We start from the raw sequence: 13,127 nt of genomic DNA on the forward strand, positions 1-13,127 counted from the left end.
AATACCTGTGGGATAAGTCTGTGCAGCTAGCCGGAGGCCAATTTTAACCTTGAACCATTGAAATCTGTTTACTTGTGGCTTGGTACAGAGCTGGCCATTGTGTTTTTTTCCTGCTTTGAAATAAGGGATATCTGGGAAACCTCTAGCACCACCCCTGCAAAACAAAAAAATCCATGTGATTGACTGTGCACTAGATCTGTTTTACTTAGCTGCCAAGTGTTGCAAAGTAGCCAGATACTGAAAGTGGGGCTAATCAAGCAGACATCTGACTTAGAAATTCACCATTATGCCTTTTTACTGAATAAGATGGTCAGTAATAGATACCAAGAGGACATTAAGTGCATGTATAATTGCAGAACTGTTTTGTTCTGGTCTGAGACTAAGCAGTAGTTATAGAAAGAGAAGACTGAAATGAGATGTTCTGCTGTTGAACAAACAGTTTTATTTTTCTAAAGCAAAATCTTATGGTGATGCTCTACAGGGCTCATGATTCATACATCTAGTAGAGTGCTGAAGGGAGCTGTGTCTTGATTGGCCGCTTATAAAACCAGGATTTTGCTAATAAATGCATTCTTCAGAATTACAGCCCAGCAGATTCTTAAATGTGGAGTTCATGGCTTTGTCTTGAAGAGTAGTCTCCTATGATTACTGTGTACTGTGTTTTTATGATAGGTGAGACAGCTTCCTCCTGGCCACTTAGTTATGTCACTGTTAAATGGAGAAAAGGAATTGCCGATGACCTAGTCTAAGGGGGGTAAAGCAAACAGCAAAGCACTGCCATTTATGAAACAACTTGCTTTAAGCACATTCTCTAGTTAGTCTAAGACATCAGTCATCAAATATGTTTATTGTCTTCTTCCTCCTCTGTCTTTCCCTGAGCTGTATTATAAAGCAGTGCTTTGACTGGAATTGGGAGTGCATTATGGGGGGCTGCTCCTGAGAGTAGGCAGGGACTGAGACTTTCGGTAGGGACTGAGCCAAAGCATGGAGAGATGAGCAGAGCCCAGGTTGCAAGAGTTGCTTGAGTCAAGTGTTGCTTCTTAAGGAGGGCTCTGAAAGGATATATGCAACCATGGATAAGCCATGCATTGGTCCAGCAACTTCCTTGATGCCTGTTCCCTGTACTACCTCTCATCCCTGGAGTTGCCTCTGTTGCTTCCTTCTGATGCAGGCTTTCGTCCCAGACTGGATATTTCTCTCCGTGTCATCTCCCTATTCTCAGTGCTAGGATTTCCTGTTTTAAATCCAGAATTTTGAGAGGAAAACAATATTCTCTGGCTATGAAATTGAATAAGTCAAACATACCTTTAAATAGCTGCATGTATTTCTGGCAAGAGAATCTGAGACTGCAGGCACAGATCAGAGTGAAGTGTGGCATATAGTGAGCATCCCCAGTTACCAAACTGAATATGGCCACCCAAATGGTCATCTTTTAAAACTAAGTGGTACAGGTGAGCAGCTGTATTTTGTTAAGAATTAAGAGAGACACAGAGGAATTGATTTTCCAGAAATACTAAACTAGGAGGCATTGCTTTGTTGCTCACAGTACACAATTTTTCCTAAAGTCAGCCAAATATGCAGTTTTGGAGATGTACTTCTAGTATGTGCTAAGCTCAGGATTCTGCCTTCACTAATAATTTAAGAACATGTCAGGAATGTTTTCTTCTCTTCACATGTCAGTATATGCATGTGTGTTCATCTGTGTATCTGTGTGTATATCCCATTATTAACAGTGAGCACTAAGTTTAGGCATCAGGGATGAAACGGACTGTAAAATTTCCATGCCATCTGCCCAAACAGCACACTGGCTTTAAAAAGAATGCTCAGATGTTTATGAAAGCTAGACTGAATGATGATGATGAAGTCTCTGTGTGAGGGAAAGCACTCATTTCTCAACTGGCAAGCTTTTTTGAAAATCAGAAATTTTTGCTATCTGATGCACTGTCTTTCAAATTTGTGATTCCAGTTTTCTGCTTTGTTAAAACAGCACATAGATTGAGCAAAACAAAGTTAGTTGTATGACAAAATGTTTTGATGTGTTGTTTTAATTTGAGAGAGGGTTTCTCACCCCTCCATGGGAAAGAGCTGGTGGTCAGCATGGGCTAAGGGTGCAGCAACCCCAGTTTTGGTGACAGAAGTTGTGTCACTGGTTTTGTTCTTCCACAAGAACTATGGGATGAAAGCAGCACCAGGGGCAGCAAATTTGTAGAGGAAAGAATACAAATTTGATTACAATATTGGTTATGCTATTGGTCAAGTTCAGCCAATTGCATTTGTGTTGAGCAACATCCAGAGCCTGCTGGAGCCAGTGGGAGTTTTGCCATCAGCTTCCCTGAGGAGTAGGATTTTGCTCATTGTTTAAATTAGCCCTATCTTCATGGGAACATATGGAGCAAATGCAAAGGTTTTGAATTGAAGAAACCAGTAAGCAGCTTTATGCATTTACTTTGTTACTCAGGTAAAAGCTGAGACAGCAAAACCCATCTGCTGGACCTTCAACACATCCCTGTAAAACTCAGGGTGAAGTCAGAGCATTCTTTTCTATTTTATTTATGGCCCTGGTTGCCTGAATGAGTGCATCTGGAGCTCAGATGTCTGATGCCCTTATTGTAAATTAGTTGACTTGAAAAACTGCACACACTGTCAGATCTTTGCTGTGGAAATGCCAGGCTCCATAGTTGAGGTGCTTTTGTGTGTGCATATGTTTTTTTACGTGAAAAGGCTCTTGAACTTTATGCATAAACACTGTTCTCCCCTCTTTTTTTTTCCCCTCCCTCTTTTGTTACAGACTGTGGACTAACATTGAATATTCAGGGAAAGCTCCCCAGGGAGATTAGGGACATGGACAGATTTTAAACGGAGACTTAATGCATGGACACGAAAGGACAAACATTCTACTGGGAATAGTAATGCAAATTCCCTCTTTGGGGTCAAAATGCATTAAACAGCTGCTTGCATGCTAAAAATGCTTTTAAAATCAATAAAGATCAGAAATTATAAAATTTATAAATAGAGATCATGCACAGTGAGAATAAAAGTACTTCACTGACCCTTTTGTTATAAATCATACAGCAGTATGTACCAGTGGTAGAGAGAAGCACATCTATGAAACCCTTTCTGCAGGTCTCAGAATCCCAGATCCCACTGAAACTTACTTCAAGCAGAATTTATCTGTATCCTTCCTAGAGGGCTATGGGAACTGAGACTTAACAGCAGTAGGAATTAGATGTCTTGACATGAGTAAACTGCTGTTATCATCACTTACTCTGATTCTGTTGTGGAAGATAGCTTGTTGCTATTTTTAATAAATCTACATTAAAAGAATTTGAGTGAAGCCATTGCACAAACAAGCAGTAATAATACATATATTTGGGCCTGCTATGCAGCAACTAAATTCAAGTGGAGTCCAGCTGTAAAAATGGGCAACCTGGATGGGTCAGCATCTGAAACTGAGTTGAATAACAGCAACATGGCAATATCAAAGCTGCAGTGTGGCTTTAATTGCCACATGGTGGGTATTTATCATATAGCTTTGTGTGTATTTAAGAATAAATGCAATGAAAAAATATTTTATTTCTGAAATAAATATATTGCCTTACCATTGCTGTACATTTGCCTTATGGGTCCTTCAGCCTGACTCAATATCACTGCTGAGACCTGGTCACTGAAATGGAAACAAGTGTCATTTGGAGTATAGAAGTGCAACAGCACCCGTCTAATACTTAGATCATTTAAGTTCCCATTGTGGACCACATTTTATTACCTGTGCATTTTATATGACCCATTGCCTTTGTTGCCACATGCTGTGGTAATCCATAAAAAAGCTGCCACTAAACTGAGGCCCTTTGTTTTAGATGCTGCATGCTTGTAGCTGCTGGAAGCATTTGACAGCTTTGAACTCTCTATTTCTTAAGTTCCATCTTAGCAAAAGAACAAGTCTGCAGTGTGGAGCCCTGCAGCACACTGCTCTGAAGCCTGCAGCTTTTCATTGCTGCCTGCCTTCTGACTGTCCCCATAGCTCTTTCTTTTGGCTCCTCTTTGCTTTCTACCAGTTCAGACATTTCTTTCCAACCTCACAGCTTTTTCTGGTCTGCCACTCCTAATTGTGCTTTTAAAACCATTCCTTGGAGACATCTTCTTTGCACTAAAAGTTGTTCCCAAGCTTATTCTGCAAGCCAGTTTTGAGGGTTGTGTTAGGTGTATGTATCCTGCTTGCCACTTGGAAGGCAGCGGTAAGAAATAGGAAGAACTGCAGCTGCTGTTTGTAGGAGATATAATTTTGGATTTTTTCAGAATGAGGTGGCCTCTCTAACCTTAGCCTTGCTCTCAGTAATGTGTGTGGTGTAACCACATGCAACAGCTTGTGTTTTGAATGTTAAAGAGGACAATTTCCTCTGAGAACACAATTGCTGTTGACATAAATGGCAAGACTTCTTGATGTCTGCACTCATACATGGCCATTGAAGCCAATGGGCCAGAGAGTCAGATCCCTCTCCACAGGTAGTCCTTGCTGAAATTAATACTCTGTGAGCCCCTGAGATGGTGCCTCTGGTGTTAACCAGGGTGCTTTTGCATGCCCCTGCTTTTCACCCCTAAAATGCACAGATGTCTCTTAAACTGGTACCACTGTTTTGTACCTACTTCTGCCATACTTGTCTGTTTCTCAGAAATGCTTGGAGAAGACAAAATGCTAAAGGGAGAGCATTTTTCCTAGCTTGTGGTATGTACTTTTCCTCAGAAGGTGTGATGCACTGTAAGGCTGCCTTGAGTTCTGCTGCTGCCACGCCACTGGGGCTGCTCCCCGTCGGTCATGTGCTACACAGAGATGGATTAAAAGGTGAAGAAACCAAAAAACGCAGGACTGGAGAGTGAAATGAAACCACTTTCCTTAATGTTCTTCCATCCCGAGGGGAAGGTGAATAACGCTTGCGTGTGTCCAGAAGGTGGCACCGGCAGCCCGAGCCTGCCTGCAGCTCTTCCCTTGTCCGGGCCCAGCCAGGCGGGCAGCACCGCCCCGGCTGGAAACACCCTCGCTAATCCGAGGTCTCAGCCTCCTTAAAGGCTCTCAGCCCTTTAAGCCTGTAACCAAGCCTGTGCTCTCATTGCCTGGCTCCAGGCCTCTGAGCCCACGGGTGACTGATGTGGGGGGTGACCAATAATCACTGCTGTGATTGGGATCTTGGGACTTGAATAAGCAGCTAAGTCCTCGGAGCAGCAGAAGCTCTAAGCAGCAGGATCTTTGCCACCTCATTACAAGATTAGTTTTGCTGTTGAAGTGGAGAAAAGCCTGTCTGAAGACACCATTCAGGATTTTTTTTTTTAAAGGATGTTTTGCGACAGCTGCTGTGTGGGCACTGCCACTCTGTTAGTGGATGTGCATTTATTGATGCAAGCAGTTGAGTTATTACTGGCAAGCATTTCTCAGGTGTCACAATTCCAAATAATAGAAGAAGAGACACTGTTTTATCTTCTCTGTTTTGGGAAAACCTCTGTGAGTGTGGAAGGTAGACCTAGAGCAGGATTTTTGCACTGTGATCTGAGACTTTCAGCCAAAGCCTGGGGTGAGGAGACACCTTGGAGGAGACACTGGAGGGCCCTTAGCTGAGGACCCCCGGGCACTGAAACTGTTTTGCTGCAAAGGATAGCAGATAAAACTTTCAAGCGTGCTTAAGGAGTCAGACAAGTTAGGCTTTTCTGCAAGAGCAATTCTGGCTGTTATGTTTGCCTTTCTTGTGATGGAAGATAGCTTTCTTAATTTAGGCAATGGTTTTCCAACCTCAGAAACCACAGAGATCCATGTGAAATCTTGGAGATATCCTGTTCTCTGTGTTGGCCAGTCTATCCCCGTTTTCCCTTACTAGCATTACTTCTCTTGGTTACAAAAAGAAAACACAGCGTATTTTCCCCCCTCTTTTCTTCACCCCATCTCACCTCAGCAGGAGCCAAAACCAGGCTCCTGTACCTACCACACAGACACAACTGCTGTGGTAGGAAGGGGAAGACAGGCACCAGGCCAGCTACCGGCTGTGGCACTGGTGCCAGTCCTCATCTTCCAGCCGCTGCCCTCCGTTCCCTCTGTGGCCACCATTCAGTCCTGAACAGTTAACAGGCAGGAGCAGATACTTGAGGGAAAGCAGTGGTCTGCCTACTGATCCTGTTCGTCACTTTTGCAAAAAAACCCCAACAAAACAACATCAAAAATAACCCCCAAACTCCCAAAGCTCTCTTCTGTGCTTGTTCTTAGGCGCTATTAGTTTTCATCTTGTGGCATGAAATTGAAAAGCTGTCTTGAATAAAATCCTGGTATCTGGGCACAGTGTGTTACTATGTGCCTTCAGTTTAACAGTGTCCTGAAAGGACCTTTTTTTCTTTATAGCTATACACTAAGTAACTAGAAGTTACAATACAGATAATTAAGTCCATTTAAATTTTAAAAAGGTTTTACCACTAAGGAGGAAATGCATACTGGTAAAATAAGGAGTAGAGGAGAAGTTATTCCAAGCTGTGCAGTTGACTTTGTACTGGAACAGCTTGCTTTTTCCCAGGTGCTTATCTACTGTTGATGGCTTTTGGCATTGTGCATATGCAGGAAGGCAGAACATGCAGCTGGACAAGAGGGCTGCATACAGAGAGAACATTTTTGACCTTTCAGCAGCCTCAGATGTTGCTTCTTATTTCTAACCATGTCCTTTATTTCTTACATAGTTCCCTTGCTAGACATATTTAGGGGCTGAGCCTCTTAGTTGCTTTTTTTTCTTCTTTTTTCTTTTTTTTTTTTAATGTTGTTGGTTAATACCACTTCTGATAGATTCTTTATCACCTGCTCCCTGCAAGGCAAACTAGAGGGCTGCTTCCCTTCTGTAGCAGCTGTGCTGGAGGACTGCTGATGAGGAACAAAATGGGAGCTACTGACCAGTAATTTGAAGGCTGGCTATTAAAAAGAAAAAAGCCAGCTAATTAGAGCTTAGAGGAAGAGGCAACACTTTATGCAAAAACACCAGAAGGTAGGCCCTCCAAATCCCATACACTCCCTGTAAATAGCTATAATTAACCCCACAGTATTCAATTTATTAATTAAAATTTAATTAATATTTTCTATCCTTGCCAATCACCTTAGAGGCAGTCAGGAAAACATAGTGGCAGCTGGGTTTCCATAGAGCAGTAGTGACATTCAAGAGGACAGAGGCACAGAAAACTCATCTCTGTCTCCAGGTCTACCTGTGATAAAACAGAGGTGAAACTGGTCACTGGATTTCTGGGAAAGGAGGGGATGCTGAGAGACAGTGCAAGCCCCAGTATTCTCCTGGTCACTTCCAGATGTCACCCTACAAATGCAGCACTCACCTGGTTATCTGAAATTGTGAGAGAAAGGACTACTGTACAGCACTGTTTCACTTGGTTTTGATGTTCTGCTTGGTGCTTTGTCGCTTTGTCTGACATATCTCTCCTGAGCTTCATGGACCGCGCCAAAGTAGAACAGCTATTGCTTAAAAATGCTGTGTCTGTACTAGTAGCTTGGTGCACTGCTGTTCTTCTCCAGGGATGGCTGTCCTAGTCATTCATACCACCCATGTCAGTATGACAGACACCCGTCAGTGTCTGAGCACCCTTCTGAAACAAATCTGTTGTTATCCCCAAGGGGAAATGTGTCATCAACTGTGTAAACTACTCCAGGGTTTGCTCCCAACAGATAGGATAGATTTGGAAGACACCAAATGTGTTTCCTTCAGCAAGGACAGTGCTTCATCATTATTCAAAGTTGGGCAATAGCATCATTCGTGCTCACCCATTCTTTTCCTAGAGAACGCAACAATTTTTTTTCTGGCATTATAATGTGTTTGACACAGCACTGCTCAGCTGGCCTGCAGCATCTACCTGTTAGTACTCTCCGTATTTTGAACTGAAAAAAGCCACCAAGCCCATGAGCTGAATATAATGACTGTTAGCTACAGGGTCATGATAAGAGATGTGAGCTGAGCGCTGTGCAGCATGGCTGCAGCCAGCCCACTCGGTAGGGAACAAACTCTTAACAGTGTGGTCATGAACCATCCTGCCAAAACTGGCCTGTGGGCAAGGGTCTATAGTACAGGCCTGGTGAGAATGGCCATGGGTTAAAGAAAGTCTTTTATTCCCCATTTAACAGAAGACAGAAGGGCACACACTGACTCAGCAAGAGAATGTACTCAAAAGCGTGTTGAAACCAGATCTCCCAGATCACAGGGGAACAGTACAGAACTGTTAAAAGCAAGTAGGAGAGGAGGTGGGACACAAGGACTATCATCACCATCTTCTTGTCTTTTCTTCTCTGGATGAACCATGAGGGGTTAGGCAGATTTTTGATATACCTAGTGGTTCAGGCCCTTCTGGTAGGGAAGTGGCATGCCATCTCTCAATCCTAGGGAGGCCAGACACCAAGCTGTTCAGTGCAGTGCTGAGCGCACCCAGAAGCAGAACTGAAGTTTGCAAATGAACATCACCATTAGAAAAGCAATTTGGAGTCTCTTTGACATCCAGACTTTGGTGCATAACTACAACTTGAGGACCATCACAGACTGTGCTCTTATGGTCTCTCCTATGGTCACAGAGGAAACCAGCCTCAGGTCCATCAGACTGTGAGTCAGATCTCCCATCAGATGTATCCTCCCAGGTATGGCAGTGGGGGCTGGAATGAACAAATTCTCTACCTTTGTGTGAAAAGAAGAGCCTTTGATGCCCTGCAAAAGTGCTCATGCAGGGCTGTCCCCATTCTGCCAGCAGCAAGGCCAGAAGGGTGGAGATGAAAATGCCTTTGCTATTGCAGTGGTTCTGTTGGCAGCAGGCTGCGACACTCGATAGGGTAACACTGAGTCACAGCAGCATATGTAATCTTGTGTTACCACACATGATGAAACAGGCTTAATCCATTGTTATACTGTTGGTAATTCCAGATACATTTCAGCAAAACTGAGGGACAAGGAGACAGATGCTGAGAATCACTGCAGCCTTCATCCTAAAATGGAGGTCCAAAAGAGCATAGTGATTGTCCAACAATGATTGCAACTTTTGCCTGACTTTGTATGCATCATTTAGTCTTTCTTTATTTATTTTAAATAATTGCAGCTGATTTTTTAGAAAAGTATTTCCTGAACCTCTCAAAAATTCATCAGCTTCCCTGTCTTTTACAAAAAGAGTAAGGGGAAAGAGCAAACCCCAGGCAACTCACTGCTAAGTTTTGGATTTGACATGCAGAACAACAAATTCATCCAAAATGAATTTTGCTTTACTGTTAGTCATTTGTACTAACCTGCAATTAAAAGGCTCAGCATTTGTTCTCATCGCTTTCTGAAATTACATTTTCCACTTCCTAGGCTCTGGCCTCGGGCAGTGGATTTTTGAAGTAATCATGCCTTGGTAATTAATGTTTAAAGATGAATGTTGCAACTTTTAACACAGTGTGTTGCTGAGTAAACAGCAAAAAGAATACAAAAAAATAGAAGGCTTTTACTGGAAGCTGCAGGTTTTGGAGACATTATACTTAGAGCTTCCAGCTGCAGTACATTTGGTTACCCCTTCTTCTATGCTTGCAGATGGGGGAGACAACCATGCTTAAAAAAAGGCAGAGGAAAATAAACACCACATTTAATCTGTCATTTCTTTGTGCTACTGACTCATCACCCCAGAAAGCTTACTGGGAATGATTAACTCACAGAGAGAGAGAGGAAACAAATCTTTGACAAATGGTCTGTACCTGTAACATGACCAGTGCCATTTCTGATTTTTGCAAAAGGGTAGGAAGACAAGGGATGAAGCAGGAAGAGAGGAAGGGGTAAAAATGGAAGAGGGGGAGGGTAAATTGTGGTTATAAATTCCCTTTCTGTTTCATGTCATTTTGTTTGTCCTGGGTCTGCCTTTCTCTGTAGAAGCCACATCTTCCAGTCTGTTACTAACCCAGCTGGATTTACCTGTGACAGCAGCCCATCCTACACAGGGCTCCTAAGAAAGCAAAAGTGGAAAAGCACTCCCGTGATCTCGTGAGTGACTTCTGTCAAAAGGGGCAGGGGAGTCACACTGTTCCATGGGAGGGGTGCTATTTTTCATACACAGATTTCATGGTCTGGCAAAGGCCAGTGACAAAATCCTAAACAGATCAACTGGAACAAGAACAGAATACTGCTTTTGGATAGTTTTATTTCTTTTTCTCCCCCCTTCCCCTTCTTTTTTGTCTTCCAAAAAAGAGAATAAAATTCCCAATCCAACAAGCAGGTTGGCTAACCTGCAGGTTGAAGCAGGTGCTTTGGGCTTTGTTACTCTTTGATGTTCTTTCTGCTCAGAAGAAACCAAAACCTAAAGAGCTCCTGGAAGAACTCCTTGTGTCTGATTCTGCATTTAAGTGGGAAAATGGAACCTCCCAAATAATCTTGCCTTTCTGGAAGTGAAGAAGACTGTAAAAAAGATTAGTAAAAGACACATTCAGCACTAGTCATACTCATTTGGGTAACAGGCAAGTTTCTGCCTGTGCTCACTTCTAGTATTCATTATGAATGTGTATTAGTGACTTCCTAAGCAGTAATCCTAGCAGAACAGTAAATGAAGCCTTCTGCTTCAATAATTTCCTGTTCTTTTAGCATTGTTTATCAGGATGCTGATACATTAACTGGGTACCCAGTGCTTGAATATTTTATTATCCATTGCTTTAGTTATCTGCCCAGATTCCTGATCCTAAAAGGGTTAAGCTAATTTTTAGATGATTTTGCCATTGAAGCACAGTGATTTTGAATTGTTTCATTTGTTTGTTTTTTATTACTTCTTTAGAAGTTATCCAGTAAAGATGAGGGCCTATTTGTACCAAATTTAAGCCTACTCAAAATATCTTGTTTGTGTTTTTTTTCTGTTGATTTTTACAGATCTCTTAAAAAACAGAGGTCCAGAAAGCACTTCTGCAGGATACAGAATGCTTCAGTTACACTTCATGTTAGATGACACAGATCATTCAGCATTTTGCTAGAATGAAGCATTACCAAGTCTCATGGAAAAGAAAATTCCTTGGGATTAAGAGCAGTGTGTTTTTCAATAGAAGTTTAATCCTAAACAAATCATTTAAATGGAGGGTAATAAAGACTACTACAGCTAATGAAAAGATTTTGTTCAACTCAGTAGGCCCTCAAACAGGCAGAGATAATGTACTTGCCCTTGCTAACAGTGTTCACTGAGCTGTGTTTCCTTTCCTAGTCTGGAAATTAGATTTCCTTCTCCATTGTTTGTATAGAAAAACTCAAACTACTCAAGAAGGTCATGTGGGAGCCCCTGTGTTTAGAAGAAGGAGCTGCATTTGAATAAAAGATACTTCCCAGCTTCACGTTCAGCTACTTAGCAGTAGTCAAAATAAGTGTCCTTACCATGCTTTTGAGCTGAAGCCCTACAGCAGACTGTGTCCTGCACACACTGCCGTGCTGCAGTGAGGAACTGTACAAGATCTGGCATAAATAAACAGCAAGCAGACATCTCACACGCCACCTCACGTGTGTGTGCACGTGTTTGCACTGGTGAGCAGGTGTATTAAGCCACCCAAGTTTATACACGTGAGGTGGGAAATGTTTATCATTTTTTATCTATGCTCCATTCCCAGCTTATTCAAATCCTGTCCAGACTTAACATCCTTTGTTCTTATCTTGCCTACTTTGAAGGCTTTGGACCTGAATTGGGCAGGCTCCAGCACTGTCAGCTGTCTGTGGACCACACTTCAATTGGTACATTTTTATCTAGAGGACGTTTTGAGAGACATATGACTGCTGACTTCCAAGCCCATTTCCTAAGGACCAGGGCTCAACAAGAAGCAAGCAGACACATAGGAGCAAATTGATCAGAGGCACAGTCACCCAAGTATCAGGGATGAGGGTAAAATTTATGGATCTGGCTTTCTACTTGCACCACAGCATAATTTGCTCTCTTTGTTTTGTTTTATCTTTTGCTCTTTCTCCTCCTTACTTCTTCACTTTTAGAATGAAAGTGGCCAAGGTCATTTATGCTCCAGATTTCTTTTCTCATTCTGAAACTGGCAGTGAATGCTGTAAGTTTTCCTGAAGGAAAACCTTTCTTTAGAGGTGCCACATAGTACAGTTTCTCTCCAGGAGCGTGGGATAGGGAGAAAAAACTCTATCAATAACCCTTTTGCTGTGTAACCTTTCCTTAAAATGCCAGCAACTGAGCTTCCACAGCGAGAACAACAAATATTGAAAGAGGAATGTGAAGGACATTATGAAAGGAGAAAGCAAGAAAGAGGATCTGCTCAGACAAGTTTCCCAGGAAAGCTGATGTAATAAGTACTGTAGAAAATCCTAGCAGTTGACGTAACTAACTTTCTTTCTAAATAGCTGTGGATCCCAGCAAGCTGGGAGAAACAAAATGTACATCTGGGAATACAGCTGAGCAGACTGTTTTGTCCAAAAGAATATAGTAGGTGTAAAACTTCTTTTCAAAAGATGTCGTTGAAGTTTAATTGAAAAGTGTCCTTTTAATTAAGGCTGAGTGACCAGTGGATGAAAGTCTCATTTCTGTTGGGGCTGTGCATGGTGATACTGTAACATTAACTCCCACACGATGGGAGTACTCAAGAGGCTGCTGTTGGGATGCCATGGTGTGCAGTTCTGTAGCAAGCATTCAGTCTGATTCCTAGAGTTTAGCGAACGTTTAATAAGCTTTTTAGCAGCTGTCTTGAAAATTGACTGATTTTGTATTGGCTGACTTGCACATATTTCAGCTTGGTTTCCTTCGTAAAGGACTGTTCTCAGCAGGTGTGTTGTACACGTATCCACATCTGTGTATACACAGTTTGGGAATCTCCTTCCCTGTTATAACAGACCTGACAGAGACATACAGGGTCTTTGAGCAATTGAAGATGTTAGACTTTTGTGGCAGCAGGTGGCTGGATACCAAAGGACTTCTGGATATTCTCTGCAGGGGAGAAGCTGCAGGGAACTGTGGTCTCTGTCAGCCTTGGAGACTCCAAAAGACCCAAATCTGGAGGATATCAGGTGTTCTTATTCCACTTTTCACAAAGCTTGAGGGTTGCTTGCAGCCTGAAATGCTTCATCTTTAAAAGCACTAGCTCCTCTACTTTGTTTCTCCTGGTACATGTAGAGCAAAATACT

The 13,127-nt window shown here is 42.3% G+C and overlaps 1 protein-coding gene across 2 annotated transcripts in view; it reads left to right on the forward strand.

Moving 5' to 3' along the window:
- The window catches only part of LOC113953116 (cytochrome c oxidase assembly factor 1 homolog), a 53,381-nt gene that overhangs the window by 14,579 nt on the left and 25,675 nt on the right, over positions 1 to 13,127 (forward strand). The window lies entirely within an intron of this gene.

This window comes from Corapipo altera, unplaced genomic scaffold, assembly GCF_003945725.1.
Source record: "Corapipo altera isolate COAL_440 unplaced genomic scaffold, ASM394572v1 59, whole genome shotgun sequence".
NCBI lineage: Eukaryota > Metazoa > Chordata > Aves > Passeriformes > Pipridae > Corapipo > Corapipo altera.